This window comes from Mastomys coucha, unplaced genomic scaffold (assembly GCF_008632895.1).
Source record: "Mastomys coucha isolate ucsf_1 unplaced genomic scaffold, UCSF_Mcou_1 pScaffold12, whole genome shotgun sequence".
Lineage (NCBI taxonomy): Eukaryota > Metazoa > Chordata > Mammalia > Rodentia > Muridae > Mastomys > Mastomys coucha.
Window position 1 is genome coordinate 55,500,811 of NW_022196894.1, and position 9,504 is coordinate 55,510,314.

The window sequence follows — 9,504 nt, forward strand, 5'->3', positions numbered from 1 at the left end:
TTGTGTCAATGTTTTCTAAGGTGTCTTCTGCCCCTGAGATTCTCTCTTCTATCTCTTGTATTCTGTTAATCGTGCTTGCATCTATGTTTTCTGACTTCTTGATTAAGATTTCTAATTCCAGAGTTGTCTCTTTTTGTGATTTCTTTATTTGTTTCGACTTCCATTTTTAAGTCCTGGATGGTTTTACTCAATTCCTTCACCTGTTTGTTTGTGTTTTCCTGCAATTCCTTAAGGGATTTTTGAGTTTGCTCTTTAAGTGCTTCTACTTGTTTACTTATGATCTCCTGTAATTCTTTATGGGATTTTTTTTGTTTCCTCTTTAAGGGCTTGCACCTCTTTACCTGTATTCTCTTGTATTTCTTTAAGGGAGTTATTCATGTACTTCTTAAGTTTCTCTATCAGCATTGTGAGATATGATTTTAGATCCAATTCTTGCTTTTCTTGTGTTTTTGGATATCCAGGACTTGCTGCAGTGGGAGTACTAGGTTCTGATGAAGCCAAGTAGTCTTGGTTTCTGTTGGTAGGATTCTTGCATTTGCCTTTCGCCATCTTTTGCTTTTTGGTGTTAGATGTTCTTAGTGTCTCTGGCTAGAGCTTGTCCTGTCCCTGTAGCCCTGCAAGTTCCCTGCGACTCGTGGGGCCTGTTCCTCCAAGCTGGCTGTTCTGGTCTTAGAAACTCACCAGAGAGGAAATGGAGGCTCTCGCCCCGAGTCTCTGGCTTAAGGAGTTCCCTGGAGGTAGGCCCTCCACTTTCAGGGAAGGGGCAGAGGAGGACGCTGATCCTCCTCTGTCACTCGGAAGCTGAGAGGATCCTGTCCCTGCTGCCCTTTGGCTCCCCTGGGAGTCGTGGGGCCTGTGCCTCCTGTCTGGCTACTCAGGTCTTAGAAACTCACCCGAGAAAAAATCCAGAGCTGTGTTTTTAGATAACAATCAGATATTGTTTTGAAAGATTTATTTATTATATATCTAAGTACACTGTACCTGTCTTCAGAGACACCAGAAGAGGGTGTCAGATCTCATTATGGATGATTATAAGCTACCATATGGTTGCTAGGATGTGAATCTTTGGAAGAGCAGTCAGTGCTCTTAACCACTGAGTCATCTCTCCAGCCCACCAATCAGATATTTTTAAAGAATCAAATGATATATTGCTTTCTTTATTTACTATTAGTATTTTGACTAATTTCTTTAGTATCATTTTTTAACCAGTCTACTTAAAATGTTTATTTTTCTGTTTTTTTTTATTACTATATTACTTACTAATTTGTCACGAGTAATTATTGGTGACTTTTCTGCTGCTGTGATAAAACAGAAGGGCAAGTTAAAGAAGAGAGAGTTAATGTTACCTTCTGGTTCCATGGGTGTAAGAGTCCATCATGATGGGGTGGAGCATAGCGACACACAGCAGGCATGGGGGTAGGAGTAGAAAACTGGGGGATCACCTCTCCATGTACATACAGGCAGCAGAGCAATCCAACTTCCAACGAACACCCTCAGTGATATAGGTTGTCTAGCAAGGCCACGCCTCTTAAACCTCCCAAGCAATAGCACTACCAACCTGGAACTAAATGTTCAAATGTGGAAAAATTCTCATTCAACTTTCACGGGTAATATCAAAGACTTCTTTCTCCTGTTCTTTTTGCCTTCAAGCAATATAGGTCTGTATTTTTGAAGTTAGCATTACATTTTAAAATTTTGTGTCTAATTAATAATATTTTTCAGGGCTGGAGATTGAGCTATTGTTTTGACATATACCAGTCAGATGTTCTGAAACTGATCTAAACCACAATCCAGGAAGTTTTAAAATACATGTAGTTATTTATCACTTACATCCTTACTATGACAATGTTTGCTATTTATATACTATTGCCTCTTCTTCTCCATATATTCTAATTTTTCTTCAGGTTTTAACTTATTTTCAAACCAAATGTCTTAATTTTAGTAATGATCACTTTATTGCATTTGTCCATATTTTCGTCCATGCTTATGTGCTTTAGTAATTGTAATGTTTGCTTTCCAAGGAATGTACCCTTTTGTTGCTTTTTTTCATTGTATAATCATACCCTAATATATCTTAATTCAGTTATGGTTAGGAAATAGATGGAAGTAATTACTCTCTCATTTTAATTATCTGAGAATTTCATACACAAATATAAAGCATTTGATCATATTCACCACTTACTCCCTAGACAACTCCTTCTACGCCTTCCCTACTATGGTCCCCCATCAAGTTTATATCTTCTTCTGTTTATTTTATGGATAATCTACTGGGTCTGATTAGTGCTTCCCATGTACATTCAAGTATAGGGATGGCCATTGTAGCACAGGCAGCCTACTGAGAACCACATCCCTAATAAAAATCAACTCTCGGTCCTCCAGCAGTGGTCCAGTGATCGTAGCTTTTCCAGTACAAGTGGGCCATGGGAGCTCTTCACTTATTCTGGAATGTCGACTGGTTTGATCTTATGCATCCAGCCACGGGTGTTGAAAGTTCATGGTGCAACATCTCTTGCCATTCATGTTTAGAAGACACTAGTGGTGTTTTCTTTTTCTTGCCAAAGTTGTACTTGAAGGTTCACTTTGAACCTATTGTTGATTCCCAACTATCTTTTTTATAAAAATATACTTAGAAATTCATCCATGTTTCTCAATGCTTCTCAGTATATTTTTTTACATTTAAATAAATCTTTCATATTAAGCCTTCTTATGTCTTTCTGTTGTGTATTCTGGAAGAATTTCTTCCTGTATACTAGTACTATTTGTAAATACTACAATACTATAATACAAATACTACAGTACTATAATACTAATCTCTCTTTAATTGTGTTCCATATACAAACTATCCAGTTTATTGAGATTAAGGGTTTTTTTCTCCTTTAAAGTTAATATTTTTCATAACCATTCACTTTAGTGAAATTGATTTATAACATTATTTCACCTTGAGGGAATTAATGTTGACTGTTTTGTCTTTCTTTCTTTAAATTTAAAAATCTTTAAAATGTTGGTAAATTTGTTTTCCAGGCTCTTTTTTAAATGAGCCTTTCTTCTTCTCTTTTTCCAATAGGATGCAATTTTCTCTACCTGGCTTCATAGACGTTCTGTTCAAAGTCAGGTCTTGCAATGGCATTTTGGCATTGATTTTTGTGGTTAAGATTACAATGTAATTTGTACTTTTGTTGTTGTGTCTATGGTTGCAGCATTCCATAGACGTGCAACTCCACTTAAACTGTAGCCGTAGGCTGCCTTTGAACTATGTTATTTTCAGCCTCCTTTTACAAATAGAGCAGCAGCCCTTCCCTAGCTCTTGGCTTCAAATAGTAAACCTGGCTTAGGTCGTCTATAATTTTGTGGGGAACACATTTTGTTCCTGTACCTTGCAAGGCCAATTGCCTCGTTCTTAGTTCTTGCTTCCAATCACAGGATCCAGCTGGCCTTTGGCCTTGAACCTCCTCTTTCAGTGCTTTGCAGGTAGGTTCTGTTTCTGATCAGAAGACATGAGAAGTTTTTATTCTTTGTGTGTAAAGTGTGCACATACACACTATTGTATATTCATATGAGTGCTCATATGTGAATATATATTTAAATAAATGAAACCAAACTTCTAAACTTTTCTTCAGTGTGTTTCTAATGAAAGAATTTTGCAGGCCACATGCTTATTTTATATATTGTTTCATTTATTATTCATAATAAAGAATTAAAATAAAGTAACAATTATTTATCATGACTTAACTACATATTATCATACTTCTGTTACAACCTTTAAAGCTGAGAATTATGGCTAAAAGTACTATTTACTTATAGAATAAGCTACAGGTAGGTTTACTTTTTCTAAAGACACCATCATGGACTTATTGTGTTTAGCTATAGCCCACACATATATTTATTTATAATGGAATGTATTATTGTAGTGGTGTGCATGTGTACAGATGTGTATAGATGTGTGTGAACGTGGAGGTCAGAGGCTTACACTGTCTTCCTCAGTTGCTCTTATTGAGCCTGAAGTTCATTGATTTGTCTAAGCTGGCCAACAAGCCCCAGGGGTCCTCTTGGTTTGTCTTCCCCAGTGCTGGGATTCCAGGTGCACACTGTGGTACCTGGCTTTTTATGTGGTTTTGGGGGAATGTAGCTCAGTTCCTCGGGTTCACATGAAGCAACTTACTGACCAACCCTTTTCCATAGCTCATTTTTTAAGTCTACTGAAATGGCACTATACTCATAGACATGCTTTTGTACAACAATTTAGTGTCTTGTCTTTGAGATTCATTTTTATACAATTTTATCAGTATGATCACTGTTAAATTCTTCTTTTACAATTATTAAATTATTTAGAAGTATCAATGAGCCATGTTGTTTAATTTTAATTTACATGGTCTCAAACATTTTTAAAAAAAATCATTAGAATACAGTGATAATTAATAGTCTTGGAATTTTTTTAGTGCAAACACTTTTAGTTTCTTTTGGGTGTACATCTACAAGTAGAATATATAGATTGTTAAGTATTCACATATACTTTATGATGTCTATCCTCTTAAAATTATAAAAGATTTTTCCCTTTTATCAGAGTGTTGTATTCATAACATTTTTTTCCAATATGATATTTTCAGACTTAAATTTTCTTCAATACCATTATGAAAAGAAAAAAAACATCTCTTGCTTTCATTTTCATTTTCCTAATTATAATTAAATTTGGGTAGTTCAAATGTTTATTATCTATAGGAGAAAATGCAGGCATGAGCTGGTGGCCACCCTCTGGCACACTGGACTTCTAAATAAGAAGCAAGATACACCATGCTCCTGATGTCAGAACACTGAATTATGTAGTAGGATGTATAACCAGTAGCTGACCTAAAGATGACATATACCCTCCACATCTCCTTTAGTGTACTTCTTCCACACAGAGACGCTGGTGGTATAAACACTCGCTAGCCAATCTGAGGTAATGTGCTAATCACAGTCAGTCAATGGGCTTCCATTATATACATGGTTGTTCACATACAATCAAGCAGACTCTTTCTCTGAAACTGTCTCCAGAGTGGTTCATTTCTGTGCCTTGTACTGACCCACAGGCATTGTTGTCTTGGCAGGGATGTCCCAGTAAAGATGGGGATTGTCTATTTGAATTTCCTCTTTTATAAAATATACACTATAATGATATTTTTGTAAAAATTCCTGATCAATTGCTTATTTTTCTTTATCTATATGTATGCTTACATGTCTACATATGTATATGTTTGTATATATGCAAATACTTAAAAGAATTAGCATTGTTACTTTTTATATTAATAAAGATGGATGTTCTTAGGAAGATTTGGATCTAAGCTAGAATGAAAAGAAGGTAGACAAGGAAGAACCCAAAAAGAGGTTGCCCATTAAGTAGTCATGGATCAATATATCTGTAGATGTAATGGGTGGGAAAAGAGGTTAAATTTCAAATAGCTGTTGAGAAAGAATTATCAATCCTTGAAAGACAATATTCAAGTTTTTGATATGACATAGTATCAAACTGCCTTCTTAATATTATATTTGTTATAAGCCACTGTTACTCTCAGCTCATTGGAAAACACAGATATTTGCATTATGATTCATAACAGTAGCAAAGTTGCAGTTATGAAGCAGTGAGAAAAATAATTTTATGGTTGGGGGTCACCACAATGTGAGAAACTGTATTAAAGGGTCACAGCATTAGGAAGGTTGAGAACCCCAGCTCTAGAGCCATGGCTCCCATTTACATCTGCTTATTTGCCAGTTGTATGTAGTGGGCACTTTAAAGCCAACATGTCGTTTGCTGATGGCAGGGGTCTTCCTTCTCATTTTTGCACTGTTGTAGCTTTCAGTATGGTTGATAGTACCTTTCAAGTTGCTTAGGTTAGTATCTTAGTTTCATTCTTAGCTTTTTTCTTCTCATATACTATACGTATCTTTCATGGTCTCCTATTGGTATAAGCTTCAAAACATGCATCGTATTGAAACTGCACAGGAAAGGTTTAGATGTGGCAGCACTAAAGAAAACACCAACTGTGTCACCATAGCTGTGTAGCTGCATCTCCTGGTGAGGCACAGAGTTAGAAGTGAAGGAGTTAAGGAGCTGCTAGCTGTATTTCTTGGTGTTTAGAACACTTCCTTGTGGTTAAAGAAACAGATGCTCCAGCTAGCTTCTTCCCCTCACAGCAGAAGCTGAGGAAGCAGGACAACTTCCCACACAGACACACTCATAGGTCCTACATCCTCAAGAGGCTTCAGCCTCATTATATCATTTTCTTTGTGGTTTTGACCCCATTCCCAAGCTTCTTATGAGAATCATGGGAAGAAATACTCCGAAAGAGAGATCCAGTCTGCTATGGTTTGGGTTGCATTAGCTCTATGAATATGCCACTCACCTCATAAATATTCATAAAAACTTCTTTAAAATGTACAAAACAGAATCCAGTGGGGTTGTCACCTCTCGTCCTTTGGATAAGCCTGCTGCAATCATTTCCCTTTGAGGTGAACTACCACTTTCCTTTCTTTTTGCTTAGTCTGTCTCTTGTGTGGATTCTTTCTGTCTTTAAAGAAGACAAGAATTGAGGGGAAAATTTCACCTAATAGCAATGTAACTGGACAGGCTCTCACTGTGTACACCAGGTTAGGCACAAACTACAAAGGTCCATCAGCCTTTACCTCCTGTGAGACACCATAGCTAATGACTTCTCTGTCACATAGTTTTAAATTATTTTCAAGATTATAATGTAGTTATATTATCTCCCACTTATCTTTCTACCCTCCATACCCTCTCATGTACCCTCACTGTGCTGTTTTTCAAATGTATGGTCTCTTTTTTGTTAATTGTTCTTTTGTGTGTGTATGCACGCATGCGTACACACGTGTGTGTGCATGCACACACACACATATATATATGCATATATACCACTAAATTATATAAATCACTTATATATCAAACACACACATATCTCTAAATACCTAAATACAAACTTCTTGGTCTGTATAATGTTACTAGTATGCATATGTTTTCAGGCCTGACCATTTAATATTAGATATCTAATTGGTGTGCTCTTCCTTGGGGAAGTCATTTCCCCTGCTCTCTACATTCCTTAGCTGCTTATAGTTCTCTGTGCAGTGTTGACACCATGGGCTTTTCCCTGTTCTATTATTACATCTGTTGGTATTGTTCTTGTTCAGGTCTCATTTAGACATAGAAAATCATGACTAATCAAACCGCAGAATTGTGGAGCCCAATCCAAACTGAAACATCTACTTTAGTTCTTCTCATCTCCATAGCCCTCAGACTCTTTAAATGAGTTGTCGTTCTGAGTAGTACTTATTACCCTCTGATATCATATATAGTTGCTCATGCCCTTGAACATGCAACATAATTTACACATAATGTATTAGTTATGCTTAGTCCCTTTTGTTTTTTATCTAGATGATGTGAATGCCTGGTATACATTAGGCATCTGATAAATACCTGATAATTAAATGTTACTCCAAATGACATACAAGATGATTTCTAATCCCTAAGCATTTGAGAGAAAGTAGAATCTAAAAAAGACTTCTAGATATGAGAACTTGTCAGAATTTTCTGAAATTTATTAGTCATAATATTATACATCTTTTCATTGACAATACTAATTTTATTTATCATGTAAATATGGTTTATACTGTACCCTCTTAATATGTTAATTGTTCATAATGTTGAATTATCTTTAGTATTGCTTGATAGATTGCTTTTGATTACATGTAGAGTTTTAAGGATCCAAAGATGAAAATATCAACATCTAAGACATTTTTAATTGAACTCGTGCCTGTAAAGTGAAGGCAAGAAGACGAGGAACTCAAGGCCAGTCTAATATATAATGTGTTCATGGCTGGCCTGAGACCCAGTCTCAAAGAAAGATTTTAAAAAATACTAAAATAACTTTAAGCCATTCCCTACAAAGCATCTATTAGTCTTTGACAAATGACAAATGAACAAATAAATAAATAAATAAATAAATAAGTAAAATTAACTTGAATTTTCTGGTGCTACACTTTACACAAATTTTAAAACTGGACAATGTAAAGCTGGACTCTTATAAATTGGAGAGTTCTTATTTGTATACACACATATGCACCTGTATGCCTAATCACAAGCTGTGCCAATGTGAAGAGTCATGGCTTACACATTTTTGCTTGATTGGTTTAGGGGAAGAAAGATAAGTCTTAAATCTGAAATTATGGAAGGAAGAGGAGGAAGAGAAGGAGGAGGAGCAGACTGGAACTTGGATTTGAATGAATGACAACAAATTGGAGTACAGATATAAGGACGAAATAGAGAGAAGCTGGAAGTAATTAGAAATCTCAAGTGTATTTTCGAATAAAAAAAGCTGAATGCACCGTGTGTTGTGTACACCACCTTTATGATCCCAAAGAAAGAAAGGTGTTGGTGCTCACACAGCCAGTGTGACATCCACACAGATGCCAATCCATTAGGAAGAGTACATGACAGGGTCAGTCCTCAGTATCTTCAGGCCAGTAGGCAATCCCCTCACTTTCATCCCTGCTAAGTTCCATGGCTTTGTTTCATATGAAAAGCTTGGCTCCAATTTATTTTAACACTTAAGCTGGATTTAGCATGGCAGAAAAATCTAACTATAGGGAAACAAGTTAAACTATCCAAATACGCTGACTTATACGTCTGACCTAAAAAAGCAAGCTAAACACAGAAATTATAACCAGCCATTACAGATGAGTTCTTGCAAATGTACCTTCAGTTCTTATCACTCTAGAAACAATTATTCCTAATGGAAAACTTGCTGCTCTCCTCCCCTGGGAGGGTTTCATAAAATTGGTGTATTACCTCACTTCACATTCCCTAGAAAACAAAGGAGCTTTTGTTCCCAGAGCCCAAAATAGGCTGCTCCTGTCTTGAATGAAATGCCAGAACAGCTAGGACTGAGACAGTGGGCAGGGCAGATACAAGAGACCTTGCTTTGGGATCACTGATGTTTAACTTTGACAAGGCATCTATCTGTGCAGGATTTGTTGTTGTCATTGTGTTGTAAATGACTCTTTCCTTCCTATTATATGGCTTTTAGGAAAAGGTTTAGAGGAAGACAGTATTAAGTTAATTTTCTGTTGATGTAATAAAACACCACAAGCAAAAGCGACATAAGGTAGAAAGTAATTTTGGCCAGTGGTTCCTTCCAGCGGAAGAGTCCTTCATGGCTGGGGAGGCATCATAGCAGGTGGCCAGAGAAGGAAGCTAAGCGATCCCATCTCCATCCATAAGCAACAGGAAACAGAAAGTGGGGTAGGGCTATAAACCATGCGGCCCCACCCCCAGTGACACACATCTTTCAGCAAGCCTGCACCCTAAACAACTCCACTAACGAACAGGGAGCCAAGTGTTCCCATACATTAGCCAGTGGGGGATGCTTCTTCTTAAAATTACCACAAGAAATCACCTCTCAGTGACTTATAACATTCTCCAGATTCATTCTCACTCTCCTTCCCTCCTTCCCTCCCTCC

General features: G+C 36.8%; 1 long non-coding RNA gene across 3 annotated transcripts in view; it reads right to left on the reverse strand.

The window, feature by feature from the left end:
* Positions 1-9,504, reverse strand: part of LOC116086015 — a 58,021-nt gene that overhangs the window by 25,267 nt on the left and 23,250 nt on the right. The window contains exon 3 of one of the 3 annotated variants that reach the window (XR_004116788.1): positions 6,378-6,538. The exons of 1 other annotated variant lie outside the window; for it this stretch is intronic. This is a non-coding gene — a long non-coding RNA (uncharacterized LOC116086015). Of the gene's footprint in view, positions 1-6,377; positions 6,543-9,504 lie in introns of all 3 variants that reach the window. One more of the 3 variants, XR_004116787.1, reaches the window with a different exon arrangement.